The 15,111-nt window shown below is 42.1% G+C and overlaps 1 long non-coding RNA gene across 2 annotated transcripts in view; it reads left to right on the forward strand.

Moving 5' to 3' along the window:
- Positions 1-11,750: 11,750 nt before the first annotated feature.
- LOC129659277 (uncharacterized) overlaps positions 11,751-15,111 on the forward strand; it is a 105,170-nt gene continuing 101,809 nt past the window's right edge. For both annotated transcript variants that reach the window (XR_008717929.1, XR_008717928.1), the window contains exon 1: positions 11,751-12,873. This is a non-coding gene — a long non-coding RNA (uncharacterized LOC129659277). The remainder of the gene's footprint in view (positions 12,874-15,111) is intronic.

The following is a 15,111-nucleotide window of genomic DNA, read 5'->3' on the forward strand; positions in this document are numbered from 1 at the left end:
GGTCAGCCAATTTTTTCCAGAAAGCGTGATAAAATAAATATCTTTGGCTTTGGGGACCACATTCTCTGTCACACCTACTCAACACTATCATTGTAGAGCTAAGCAGTAGCGAACAATATATAAATGAATGGGTGTGGCTATGTGTCATAAAACTTTTGGACACTAAAATTTTTGGACACAAACGTTTTGAATTTTATATGATTCCTTGGGCCACAAATATTATTCTTGTTTTGATCCTCCCCCTCTTCTAACCACTTAAATTTAAGGCAAAAGCCATTTAATTTGTAAAACTAAGCTGCAAAAAAACAGATGGTGTGCTGGATTTGTCCTGCAGGTCATAGATCAGATTCTGGAGCTTTCTTCTGACATCTGCACCTTCATTCAAACTGTTTTCACTGCATGTCTTGTCCTCCTCCCTTTCTTTCACCCTTTGATCCTTTACAACAGCTCTTCTACTGAGTTCTGCCCAAGCCTTTTGGTGGATCGCCTTCACATGCTGACTTACAGTGGTTCTGCCTTTTGTCAGCTGGAGGACCTTGGGCAAATCATTTAACATCTCATTGTCTTAGATTTCTCACCTGTTAGATGGAGATAATACTAGTATCTGCCTCATGGTATTGTGTGTATGTGTGTGCATTAAATGAGATAGAGCATATATGAGGCTTTTCAGGTGGCGCTGGTGGTAAAGATCCTGCCTGCCAATGCAGGAGACATGAGAGATGCTGGTTCAATCCCTGGGTCAGGAAGATCCCCTGGAGGAGGACATGGCAACCTACTCCAGTATTCTTGCCTGGAGAATTTCCATGGACAGAGGAGCCTGGCAGGCTGCAGTCTAAAGGGCAGCAAAGAGTCAGACATTACTGAAGTGACTTAGCACAGCACACACAGTGCATATAAAGCACTCAGCACAGTATCAGATGTACTAAATGCTTGTAAGTGTTATTCAAGTTATTTAATGTTACTTAGGTTAAACACTTAGGCTATTTGTGTTTTGTATGGAATAGTTTTGTTCCTTCATTTAAAGCTTCCTAGTCTCTAATGTTTCTCTTGTGTTCTTGAAATTATAGCCTAGGACTCTGTTTAAAGCAGGTGCCATAGATATTGAAAGTTAAATACTACATTTAAGAAAGTTAAAAATTTCTAGAAACAGTTATATGGAAGATAGGAATCATAGTAGCAGCCCAGACCATAACTACTCCTGGAAACAAGGGCAAGCTTGTATGGCATTCTCAGGCTGTCACTTTGGTGCCTCTTCAAATTTCCTTTCCTTAATAAGTGTTTGTTCAGTTATGGAAAGGTTAAGCGCTCCTTATGGGAAAGGCAGAGCTAGCTCCCTCAGCTCTTGCTCCTTATTAAGAATACTTCCCCTCTAGCTCCAAACTTGCTGACTTCCCCCAACAAGTCTAACTCAAGTCTAACTCACAGAACACCCCACGCAACATTACTGGGTATTTAACAGCCACCTTTACACACTCCTGTGGGATCTTACTATTCCAAGTGACTTTTGAATGTATTCCTCTCAACCACATATCACATTCTTCACAGAAGGAATTTTGATAAATACAGCATTCTCTGTCTGGTTCACTTCCTATGATAACTTAGTGCTTGCCTGCCTCTTAACCCAGCTCATTGATCAACTGTTATCAGTTTTTGGTTAAAAGCCTTTGCTCTGTAGGGAGGCAAACTGCAGTATCTGTCTTGGATTGAGTCCTCTGGTTCAGCACAGGGAGAGAAAGATCATGGGCAGAGATGAGGTGTTTCAGAACATGTTCTGTGAGATACTGAGGTGAACTGCTATTTGGATGTTTAAGAAGGACACTGGATTGGGTGAAAGAGGCAGTCTCTGCATTTCAGGATGGTTCTCCTGTGCCTGAGAACTTGTAGGGTGGATACAAGTGTGCCACTCTGTCTGATGGGAGGAGACTGACGATGGGCTTCAGAGGGGATGAAAAGGTGCCCTCAAGCAAGTTTGCTCACAGAGAAGGTCTTGTCCACTGGGAATGAGACCTGGGGTGGAGAAACAATTGATGTGGAAAATGTATGGGTACTAGGAACATGGACTTTGGTGTTAAATGCTCTACCACTTACTAATAATTATGGGCTACTTCTGTGTCTAGAAATAGAGATGATACTCTATCAGATCAGATCAGTCGCTCAGTTGTGTCCGACTCTTTGCGACCCCATGAATCGCAGCACGCCAGGCCTCCCTGTCCATCACCAACTCCCGGAGTTCACTGAGACTCACATCCATCGAGTCAGTGATGCTCTATAGGGCTGTTGAAAAGATTAAGGTTAATACATGTAAAGCTTGTGGCAAGTGATGTTCAAATATCAGAAAGAGACATGGTCAGTAACATATGAGATATTTCTGGCAATGTGACCCCATTTGAATCTATAAAGAGTAATCTGGCATTTAGATACATGACTCACATATGTTTCCATGTGCCTTGGGTGGCCATGAAATTAACTCCCTCCCCCCCCTTTTATAAACCACATCCCTTTAATAGAAAACTGCAGCAAATCCATGCAATATGTGAAAAGGACCACTTATTTATTATCACTACATGTCAAAAACCATCTGGACCATTTTCTTGTAGCAGATGTTTGCCAAATTAACTTTGGAAACAGAGAATTCATGTAGGGTATTTCTGTTAGCACAATGAATGCAACTAGGACACATACAGATACATTTTTCAAAACAATATTAAGCCATATTATAGTTAGGTAAAACCCCATGGTGGCTGCACACGTTCTTAGAATTTGCAGTATGCTCAGGAAATGCCAATAACCTATCCTTGAACTTAAAAGAAATTCATGTAGAAATGATCTGAAATTCACAACAGCTTAAAACATTTGACCGTGAAGATTTAAGAATATTTATCTTGTTTGTGGGAATGGTAATTATTAAGTGTGAGAAATGGAATATTTCCTGCTGTATCAGTAAACAAAGGATGTCACAGTCATCAGAGATTGCAGACCTCCAGTGTGAGCCAGTGAGCACTGACGAAACTCAGGATGTGTAAACACAGGATATTGGCCCCAGGGAGCTGAGGTGCACATCAAAGGAATGATTTCAGTGAGCCCAGAATCTTGCATCTTCCCATAATAGAAAAGTGCTAAATTGTTTAACTTGAGCTATCTGGTTTTCATTTAATTCACAATAATCTTATGACATTCAGACTACCTGCCTTTTGTTGCAAAACTTCTATATAACCTGGCTCCACCCCTCCATAGTAAAGAATCTGCCTGCAATGGAGGAGACCCCAGTTTGATTTCTGGGTTGGAAGGTCCACTGGAGAAGAGATAGGCTACCCACTCCAGTATTCTTGTGCTTCCCTTGTGGCTCAGCTAGTAAAGAATCCGCCTGCAATGTGGGAGACCTGGGTTCTATCTCTGGGTTGGGAAGATCCCCTGGAGAAGGGAAAGGCTACCCACTCCAGTATTCTGGCCTGGAGAATTCCATGGACTGTATAGTCCATGGGGTCGCAAAGAGTCAGACACAAGTGAGCGACTTTCACTTTCCCTTTCCAGCTCTCCTTGCCTTCTCTAGCAGTTCTCTAAGAGTCACTTGAGATGCTGCCTCCCAGGGTTGAAGTCCAAAAAATTCAAGCTGAATAAAATATAATTCTCAACTTCTAGGCTGTGAATATATTTAACTCTATGTTCAAGGTAAGAGAAACCCAAGTAAGATGGTAGGCACTGAGAGAGGGCATCAGAGGGTAGACAGACTAAAACCACAATGACAGACAATTAGCCAATCTGATCACATGGACCACAGCTTGTCTAACTCAATGAAACTAAGTCATGCCATGTGGGGCCACCCAAGATGGACTGGTCATGGTGCAGAGGTCTGACAGAATGTGGTCCACTGGAGAAGGGAATGGCAAACCACTTCAGTATTCTTGCCTTGAGAACCCCATGAACAGTATGAAAGGCAGAAAGATAGGACAATGAAAGATGAACTCCCCAGGTCGGTAGGTGCCCAATATGCTACTAGAGATCAGTGGAGAAATAACTCCAGAAAGAATGAAGGGACAGAACCAAAGCAAAAACAACACCCGCTTGTGGATGTGACTGGTGATAGAAGCAAGGTCTGATGCTGTGAAGCGCAATATTGTATAGGAACCAGGAATGTTAGGTCCATGAATCAAGGCAAATTGGAAGTGGTCAAATAGGAGATGGCAAGAGTGAACATCGACATTCTAGGAATCGGCGAACTAAAATGGACTGGAATGGGTGAATTTAACTCAGATGACCATTATATCTACTACTGTGGGCAGGAATCCCTTAGAAGAAATGGAGTAGCCATCATAGTCAACAAGAGTCTGAAATACAGTACATGGATGCAATCTCAAAAACGACAGAATGATCTCTGTTCATTTCCAAGGCAAACCATTCAATATCACGGGAATCCAAGTCTATGCCCTGAACAGTAACGCTGAAGAAGCGGAAGTTGAACGGTTACATGAAGACCTACAAGCCCTTTTAGAACTAACACCCAAAAAAGATGTCCTTTTCATTATAGGGGACTGGAATGCAAAAGTAGGAAGTCAAGAAACACCTGGAGTAACAGGCAAATTTGGCCTTGGAGTACAAAATGAAGCAGGGCAAAGGCTAATAGAGTTTTGCCAAGAGAATGCACTGGTCATAGCAAACATCCTCTTCCAACAACACAAGAGAAGACTCTATACATGGACATCACCAGATGGTCAATACCAAAATCAGGTTGATTATATTCTTTGCAGCCAAAGATGGAGAAGCTTTATACAGTCAGCAAAAACAAGACTAGGAGCTGACTGTGGCTCAGATCATGAACTCCTTATTGTTAAATTCAGACTTAAATTGAAGAAAGTGGGGAAAACCACTAGACCATTCAGGTATGACTTAAATCAAATCCCTTATAATTATACAGTGGAAGTGAGAAATAGATTTAAGGGACTAGATCTGATACACAGAGTGCCTGATGAACTATGGACAGAGGTTCATGACATTGTACAGGAGACAGGGATCAAGACCATCCCCAAGAAAAAAGAAATGCAAAAAAGCAAAATGTCTGGCTTAGGAGGCCTTACAAATAGCTGTGAAAAGAAGAGAAGTGAAAAGCAAAGGAGAAAAGGCAAGATATACCCATTTGAATGCAGAGTTCCAAAGAATAGCAAGGAGAGATAAGAAAGCCTTCCTCAGCGATCAATGCAGAGAAATAGAGGAAAACAATAGAATGGGAAAGACTAGAGATCTCTTCAAGAAAATTAGAGATACCAAGGGAACATTTCATGCAAAGATGGGCTTGATAAAGGACAGAAATGGTATGGACCTAACAGAAGCAGAAGATATTAAGAAGAAGTGGCAAGAATACACAGAAGAATTGTACAAATAGATCTTCATGACCAAGATAATCAAGATGGTGTGATCACTCACCTAGAGCCAGACATCCTGGAATGTGAAGTCAAGTGGGCCTTAGAAAGCATCACTACGAACAAAGCTAGAGGAGGTAATGGAATCCCAGTTGAGCTATTTCAAATCCTGAAAGATGATGCTGTGAAAGTGCCTCACTCAATATGCTAGCAAATCTGGAAAACTCAGCAGTGGCCACAGGACTAGAAAAGGTCAGTTTTCATTCCAATCCCAAAATAAGGCAGTGCCAAAGAATGCTCAAACTACTGCACAATTGCATTCATCTCAGACGCTAGTAAAGTAATGCTCAAAATTCTACAAGCCAGGCTTCAGCAATACGTGAACTGTGAGCTTCCAGATGTTCAAGCTGGTTTTAGAAAAGGCAGAGGAACCAGAGATCAAATTGCCAACATCTGCTCGATCATGGAACAAGCAAGAGAGTTCCAGAAAAACATCTATTTCTGCTTTATTGACTATGCCAAAGCCTTTGACTGTGTGGATCATGACAAACTGTGGGAAATTCTGAAAGAGATGGGAATCCCAGACCACCTGACCTGCCTCTTGAGAAACTTGTATGCAGGTCAGGAAGCAACAGTTAGAATTGGACATGGAACAACAGACTGGTTCCAAATAGGAAAAGGGGTACGTCAAGGCTGTATATTGTCACCCTGCTTATTTAACTTATATGCAGAGTACATCATGAGAAATGCTGGACTGGAAGAAGCACAAGCTGGAAACAAGATTGCTGGGAGAAATATCAATAACCTCAGATATGCAGAAGACAAAACCTTTATGGCAGAAAGGGAAGAAGAACTAAAGAGCCTCTTCATGAAAGTGAAAGTGGAGAGTGAAAAAGTTGGCTTAAAGCTCAACATTCAGAAAACGAAGATCATGGCATCTGATCCCATCACTTCATGGTGAATTGTTGGGGAAACAGTGGAAACAGTGGCTGACTTTATTTTTTGGGGGTCCAAAATCACTGCAGATGGTGATTGCAGCCATGAAATTAAAAGATGCTTACTCCTTGGAAGCAAAGTTATGACCAAACTAGATAGCATATTAAAAAGCAGAGACATTACTTTGTCAACAAAGGTCTGTCTAGTCAGGCTATGGTTTTTCTAGTGGTTATGTATGGATATGAGAGTTGGACTATAAAGAAAGCTGAGCCCCGAAGAATTGATCCTTTTGAACTGTGGTGTTTGAGGAGTGTTGAGAGTCCCTTGGACTGCAAGGAGATCCAACCAGTCCATCCTAAAGGAGATCTGTCCTGGGTGTTCACTGGAAGGCCTGATGTTGAAGCTGAAACTCCAATACATTGGCCACCTGATGTGAAGAGCTGACTCATTTCAGAAGACCCTTATGATGGGAAAGATTGAGGGCAGGAGGACAAGGGGATGACAGAGGATGAGATGGTTGGATGGCATCCCTGACTCAGTGGACATGAGTTTGGGTAAACTCCGTGAATTGGTGATGGACAGGGAGGCCTGGCGTGCTGTGGTTCATCAGGTCACAAAGAATTGGACATGACTGAGTGACTGAACTGACTGACTACTGTGATAATGTTATTTATAATATTTAGTCATGTCCCAAACCTGACACTGTTGTTTAGTTGCTAAGCCATGTCTTACTCTTTTGCATGGACTGTTTCCCTCCAGTTTCCTCTGTCCATGGGATTTCCTAGGCAAGAGCACTGGAGTGGGTTGCCATTTCCTTACCTAGGGGATCTTCCTGACCCAGGGATCAAACCCACATCTCCTGCTTGGCAGGCGGATTCTTTACCAATGAGCCACCAGGGAAACGTGGCACAGGAATCTTAAAACCCTTGGAATTTCCTGTGCAGAGAGCAATAAAGGTGTCTTTTGTTGTGTTAGTGAGGTGTCTTTTTGTTGTATTAGTGACCATTATATCTACTACTGTGGGCAAGAATCCCTTAGAAGAAATGGAGTAGCCCTCATAGTCAGCAAAAGAGTCCCAAATGCAGTACTTGGGTGTAATCTCAAAAACAACAGAATGATCTCTGTTGTTTCTAAGGCAAACCAATCAATATCACAGTAAACCAAGTCTATGCCCCAACCACTAATTCTGAAGAAGCTGAAGTTGAACAGTTCTATGAAGACCTACAAGATCTTCTAGAACTAACATCCAAAAAAGATGTCCTTTTCAACATAGGGGACTGGAATGCAAAAGTAGGAAGTCAAGCGATACGTGGAGTAACAGGCAAATTTGGTCTTGGAGTACAAAATGAAGTGGGGCAAAGGCTGACAAAGTTGTGCAAAGAGAACACACTGGTTATAGCAAACACCCTCTTCCAACAACATAGGAGAAGACTCTACACATGGACATCACCAGATGGTCAATACTGAAATCAGATTGATTATATTCTTTGCAGCCAAAGATGGAGAAGCTCTATACAGCCAGCAAAAACAAGACTAGGAGCTGACTGTGGCTCAGATAATGAACTGCTTATTGCCAAATTCATACTTAGACTGAACAAAGTAGGGAAAACCACTGGCCATTCAGGTTTTACCTAAATAAAATCCCTTACAATTATACAATGGAAGTGACAAATAGATTCAAGGGATTAGATCTGATAAACAGAGTGCCTGAAGAACTATGGATGGAGGTTTGTGACATTGTACAGGAGGCAGTAATCAAGACCATCCCCGAGAAAAAGAAATGCAAAAGGCAAAATGGCTGTCTGAGAAGGCCTTACAAATAGCTGTGAAAAGAAGAGAAGTGAAAAGCAAAGGAGAAATGGAAAGATATAAGCATCTGAATGCGGAGTTCCAAAGAATAGCAAGGAGAGATAGGAAGGCCTTCCTCAGTGATTGATGCAAAGAGATAGAGGAAAACAATAGAATGGGAAAGACTAGAGATCTCTTCAAGAAAATTAGAGATACCAAGGGAATATTTCATGCAAAGATGGGCACAGTAAAGAACAGAAATGGTATGGACCTAACAGAAGCAGAAGGTATTAAGAAGAGGTGGTAAGGATACACAGAAGAACTGTACAAAAACAATCTTCATGACCCAGATAATCATGATGGTGTGATCACCCACCTAGAGCCAGACATTCTGGAATGCAAAGTCAAGTGGGCCTTAGGAAGCATCACTATGAACAAAGCTAGTGGAGATAATGGAATCCCAGTTGAGCTATTTCAAATTCTAAAAGATGATGCTGTGAAAGTGCTGCAGTCCATATGCCAGCAAATTTGGAAAACTCATCAGTGGCCACGGGACTGGAAAAGGTCAGTTTTTGTTCCAATCCCAAAGAAAGGCAATGCCAAAGAATGCTCAAACTACCGCACCACTGCACTCATCTCACGCACTAGCAAAGTAAGGCTCAAAATTCTTCAAGCCAAGCTTCAACAGTACCTGAATCGTGAACTTCCAGATGTTCCAGCTGGATTTAGAAAAGGCAGAGGAACCAGAGATCAAATTGCCAACATCCGCTGGATCATTGAAAAAGCAAGAGAGTCCCAGAAAAACATTTATTTCTGCTTTATTGACTATGTCAAAGCCTTTGACTGTGTGGATCATGAGAAACTGTGGAAAACTCTTAGAGAGATGGGCATATGAGACCACCTTACTTGCCTCCTGAGAAATCCATATGCAGGTCAAGAAGCAACAATTAGAACTGGACATGGAACAATGGACTGGTTCCAAATTGGGAAAGGAGTATGTCAAGGCTGTATATTGTCACCCTGCTTATTTAACTCATGGACATGGATATGAGTTTGAGCAAGCTAAGGGAGTTGGTGATGGACAGGGAAGCCTGGCATGCTACACTCTGTGGTGTCGAAAAGAGTCAGACATGACTTTCTCCTGGGAGGAGAAAGGGTCTGGAGATTGAGTTCAGTCATCAATTTTCAATGACTTAATCAATCATGAAGATGTAATGAAGACACCAAAAACCCCCAGAAGAGTGGAGTTTGGTGTGCTTTTGAGTTGGTGAAAATGGGGAGCTTTGGGGAGAACCATGTGCTTGGTTGGAGAGGGCATGAAAGCTCCGTGTCCTTCCCATGTACCTTGCCCCATCTATGTATCTCTTCCATCTGGCTATTCCCCCCCTTTATAATAAATTGGTAATCTATTAAGTAAAATATTTCTCTGAATTCTGTGAGCTATTCTAGCAAATTAACTGAACTTAGAGAGGGGGTTACTGGAATATCCAGATGATAGCCAGTTGGTCAGAAGCACAGGTGACAATCTGAACTTGCATCTAAAGTAGGGTGGTGGTGGTGGCAGTCTTGTAGGACTGAGCACTTAATCTGAGGAATCTGATGTTATCTCCCAGTAGCTAGTGTTAGGATTGAGTTAAACTGTAGGACACCCAGCTGGTGTTGGGGAGCTGCTTGGTATGGGGAAAAAATCCACACTGACATGGGGTGTCAGGTCTTATTAAGAAACAGAGTTACCTTCTGTTGATTCATAATGAGTGTCTAATTCCTTTCCATTCACAAACAAGCTGTGCTGCTGCTGCTAAGTTGCTTCAGTCGTGTCCGACTCTGTACGACCCCATAGACGGCAGCCCACCAGGCTCCCCCATTCCTGGGATTCTCCAGGCAAGAACACTGGAGTGGGTTGCCATTTCCTTCTCCAATGCATGAAAGTGAAAATTGAAAGTGAAGTCGCTCAGTTGTGTCCGACTCTTAGCCACCCCATGGACTGTAGCCCACCAGGCTTCTCCATCCATGGGATTTTCCAGGCAAGAGTACTGGAGTGGGGTACCATTGCCTTCTCAAGCTGTGCTAGTACCTGGGAATAAAAAGTCTATTAAGACTTACCCTCTGCATAAATTGTAGTACTATTTTCTTTGGATCTGTCTCCTAAAGCAAAGGAAACAAAAGCAAAAATTAACAAATGGGGTCTACTTAACCTTAAAAGCCTTTGCACAGCAAAAGAAACCATCATCAAAATGAGAAGGCAACCTATTGAATGCAAGAAAGTATTTGCAAGTGATACAACCAATAAGTGGTTAATCTTCAAAATACATAAACCACTCATACAACTCAACATCAAAAAACAAACAACCCAACTAAGAAATGGGCAGAAGACCTGAATATACATTTTTTTAAAGACATACAGATGGCTAACGGGCACATGAAAAGATGCTCAAAATTGCTAAATGCAAATCAAAACGAAAATGAGGTATCACCTCACACTTATCAGAATGGCTATCATCAAAAAGAACACAAATAACAAATGCTGGAGAGGATGTGGAGAGATGGAAATTCTTGTACACAGTTGGTGGGAATGTAAATTGGTGCAGCCACTGTGGAAACAGTATGGCAGTGTCTCAAAAAACTAAAAATAGAAGTACTGTGTGTGCTCGTGTGCATGCTGTCATGTCTGACTCTTTTGCAACTCCATGGACTGTAGCCCTTTGGGCTCTTCTATCCAGGGGATTTTCCCAGCAAGAATACTGGAGTGGCTTGCCATTTCCTCCTCCAGATGATCTTCCCCACCCAGGGATTGAACTCGAGTCTCTGGTGTCTCCTGCAGTGGCAGGTAGATTCTTTACCATTGAGCCACCTGGGGAGCCCAGAACTACCATATGATCCAGCAATTCCATCCCTGGTTATATATCTGAAGAAAACAAAAAGATTAATTTGAAATGATATATGCTTCCTAATGTTCATAGAGGCATTATTTACAATAGCCAAGATAGGTAGCAACCTAAATGTCCATCAACAGATGAGTGGATAAGGAAGATATGATACATATATACAATGGAATACTAGTTAGCTATAAAAAGAAGGAAATTTTGCCATTTGCAACAACACAGATGGACTTGGAGTGTAATTTGCTTAGTGAAATAAGTTGGACAGTGAAAGACAAATAACTGTATAATATCACTTATGTGTGGAATTTAAAAAATGAAACAGATTCCCAGATAAGGACAAGTTAGGGGTAGAGGATTAAGAGTTACAAACTATGAGGATATATGGTACAGCACAGAGAATATAGCCAATATTTTCCCATAACTATATATGAATTATAACCTTTAAAAATAGTGAATTATTATATTGTACACCTGAAATCGGAGAAGGCAATGGCACCCCACTCCAGTACTCTTGCCTGGAAAATCCATGGACAGAGGAGCCTGGTGGGCTGCAGTCCATGGGGTCACTAAGAGTCGGACACGACTGAGTGACTTCACTTTCCCTTTTCTCTTTCATGCATTGGAGAAGGAAATGGCAACCCACTCCAGTGTTCTTGCCTGGAGAATCCCGGGGACGGCGGAGCCTGGTGGGCTGCCGTCGATGGGGTCGCACAGAGTCGGACACGACTGAAGCGACAGCAGCAGCACACCTGAAATGTATACTATACATCAATTAAAAAAAGAGGAAAAAAATAGAACTAGCTTCTGCCCTCAAGGATCTTTTAGTTTAATTGGGAATCAGGTAAAGTAACACATCAGGTTACTTTAAGATTTAAGGTTAAGATTCAGACGTGCCTCCTCTTTTGTGGAAGTCCAGACCAGGGGACCAGGGAGTGGAACTTGAAAGATGAAGGAAAGTTTGCAAAGCAAAAAACAGGCTGGGGGTAGGATGGAACATCATCAGCAATTTGTCTGTGTTTTTGTCATCAACGCAGACAAGACAGGATAATCATGACTATAAAATCTAATAGCTTTAAAAATGTTAATCTCTAATGTTTTCAACAGGCTTGTGAAGAGACTTCTTGAGCTTGAGACTTAATGTACCTTAAAATCCAGTATTTGCCTACCATAAAGCCACATGATGCTAGACCATGAAAGGATATTAAACATCTTAAGTTCCTTTCCAATATTAAAAACCTCTTTTTAAAATGAAAATGGGACTTCCTTGGTGGTCTAGTGGCTAAGAGTCTGTACTTACAGTGCAGGGGGCTAGAGTTCAATTACTGGTCAGGGAACTAGATCCCACATGCTACAACTAAGACCCCTTGCAGCGAAATAAATAAAAATAAATATTAAAAAAAAACCCAAAGTAATTTATCTTTTTATAGAACATGTAGATCAGCAAAAGCTGAGAAAAAAAAATCATCTTTAATCCTGCTTCTAAACTGTCAGGACTGTTTCATAGCTAAATATTTGTAAATGCCTGAGATTATTCTCTTAAGGTAAATGAGGAGTCACTCCAAGATAGGAATTGCAGACTTAAAGAAAATGCCCATTTCAAGGCTTTTCGCTCAAACTGACGAATACAGGAAGACAGCATTTACTTCTGGAAACCTGAGTTCTGGAGTCTCAAGTTTTCTTCAGAGTCCACCATTACGAACTCTGAGAGATGGCATGTTTCCAACCTTCCTAAGCTTTGGCTTTTTTGGCCAACGGGCAATTTGCCCACAGAGCCAGGTGACCAACGGATTTCATTTGGCGGCAGCTGTGAAGACGGACCCGGGCAGCTGGAGGCGTGAAGAGCTCGCTTCCGGGAGATGGCGGGCATCCTGAGGCGCTAACACGGTGCCCGGCTGAGGCGAGGCGGACAGCAGGTACAGAGATTTGGCCGCCAGTCTCCCCTGGCAGAGAGCACTCCAGTAAGACCCCGAATGTATGTCAAATCAGAGGCCTGCCCCTTAGGCTGAAGTTCCGGGACAAGCAGAGGAGCCTCCTCCACACAAAGTCTGGGTGCCCAGCGGGTGCTTCGCGCTGGACCCAGGGTCAGGGAAACCCTGGTTTGCTCAGGTCCCTGCAGTCTTCTGGGTCTTTGGCATGTGAGCCCCAGTTGATTTTCAAAGCTAGACATTTTGGGGGCTCATCTTTCAGGTGCAGTTCTTAAAGGTTGGGGTACCTTGTGTGGGGTTCGTTCAAATCCTTTGCTCCTCAGAGGTGTTCTGGGTGCTGCTTCCTTCTGACTGAGGGTCTCCTGCCGAATGTGGGATGCGGGGAGGGGAGAGGGGCCTGTGTCCCACCCTTTCCCACCTGCTTCCTGTGGGCTTCTGCTTTGCCTCATGTGTAGAAGCTGCTCAGTTCTAAGGTTTTTTCCAGCGTAAGTTCTTCCATTTGTATCAGTGTGTGTGTTGTCATCTTAAAGCTGATTTTTTAAAAGGAAGCAGTTAGTCACATATATATTTTTTAACAATGTCTAATACTGCTGCTGCTAAGTCACTTCAGTCGTGTCCGACTCTGTGCGACCCCATAGATGGCAGCCCACCAGGCTCCCCCGTCCCTGGGATTAATATTTCTGTTTTCCTCCTGAATAAGATTAATAATTTTAGGATTCTTTAACTTCCTTTAAATATTTCTTCGCTGGTCTGCTTTGAGTAGCTTTTCCATCTTCTGTGCTATTTTTATCTAGTATTTTAATTCCATTTTGTTTTCCATACAAAAAAGTTATCATCATGTACTTATTTTTTAAAAAGTAAACTTTTTTAAAAAGCAGTTTTAGGTTCATGGCAAAATTGAGTGGAAAGTACTTGGGGTTCTCATATACCTTGTGCCCCCATCCTCATTATTTTTATAGTCGATTCTTGCTTAAATTTACCAATGGGTTTTCTGTTTTTTTGTGTGTGTGTCCATGCATCCCATACCTTCCTTCTGCATTTATTTTCATTAATGTGAAGTGAACCTCAATTCTAATTTCTAGAAATGCAAAATAAATGTATACATACTTTTTCAGGGGTGAAAACTTCTGTTTGTTGGGTCTGTGGACTGACTTACTCATTAGAGTTCCTGTTTTTTTTTTTCTTCCCGATATTCTTGGTGAGTGAGGTCATCTTCATGGACATTGTTTCTTTTGAGAGTTCCATGCATGCCTGGGGTGGGAGACGTCCCAGGAGACCTGTTTTCAGTTTGCCTCTGTCCACGTTCAGTAGTACTCATGAGTCCCCAGTTATTTTTGTTGTAAATAGTTTTGGACTTAAAGAAGAGTTGCAAAGATAGTACCGGAAGCTCCCATACACCCTTCACCCAACTTCTATTACTGCAGCCCTTAGTGAGCCTATGTTTGGCCTTCAGTAATTTGTTAAACATTTCTAACTAAATTCTTAGGGGCTTCTACGTGGTGTCACGTGTTTGTCCCAGTTAAAGGCCTGGGTCCTGTTTCTTCCTTGTGGATGTCTGTCTTTCTTCAGATTCTGTGTTGGTTATTGGCTCTGTGACCTCAGTTTTCTGATTTCATAAAAAATTGTTAATTTACAGTTTCTTTAGCTTGTTCCTTGTTTAAGTGTAGGTGTGATGCTTTCCAACACTATGTCTTCAAGTGGAATCAGTTTTGGGGTTAGTTTTTTCTTCCGTATTTCTGTACTTCTCCAATGATGCGAATTTGGGGACTACACAGGCAGTCAGCATAGTTTTGGTGCTGCTGATGCAGTTAGCTATCGGTTGGTTTCCTGGTGCCACAGACAGTAAAGAATCTGCCTGCAATGCAGGAGACCCAGGTTCGATCCCCGGGTGGGGAAGATCTTCTGGAGAAGGGCATGGCAACCCACTCTAATATTCTGGCCTGGGAAATCCCATGGACGCAGGAGCCTGGTGGTCTACAGTCCATTGAGTCACAAAGAGCCGAAGATGACTGAGCAGCTAATATTTTCACTTTTCACTGGTTGCAATCCTAGGTTAGTAAGCAGAGATTCTTTGGTTTCTGTTTATGGACAGGTAGATGGGTTTTATTTGTTTTTTAAAAAATATATTTATTTTATTTTTGGTTCTGCTTTTGTAGAAAATAGTGATTACTAGTGAATCCATGGGGTGAGGGTGGGTTCCCCTGAAGATAGAAATTTCTCAGTGTT

This window comes from Bubalus kerabau, chromosome 1, assembly GCF_029407905.1.
Source record: "Bubalus kerabau isolate K-KA32 ecotype Philippines breed swamp buffalo chromosome 1, PCC_UOA_SB_1v2, whole genome shotgun sequence".
Lineage (NCBI taxonomy): Eukaryota > Metazoa > Chordata > Mammalia > Artiodactyla > Bovidae > Bubalus > Bubalus kerabau.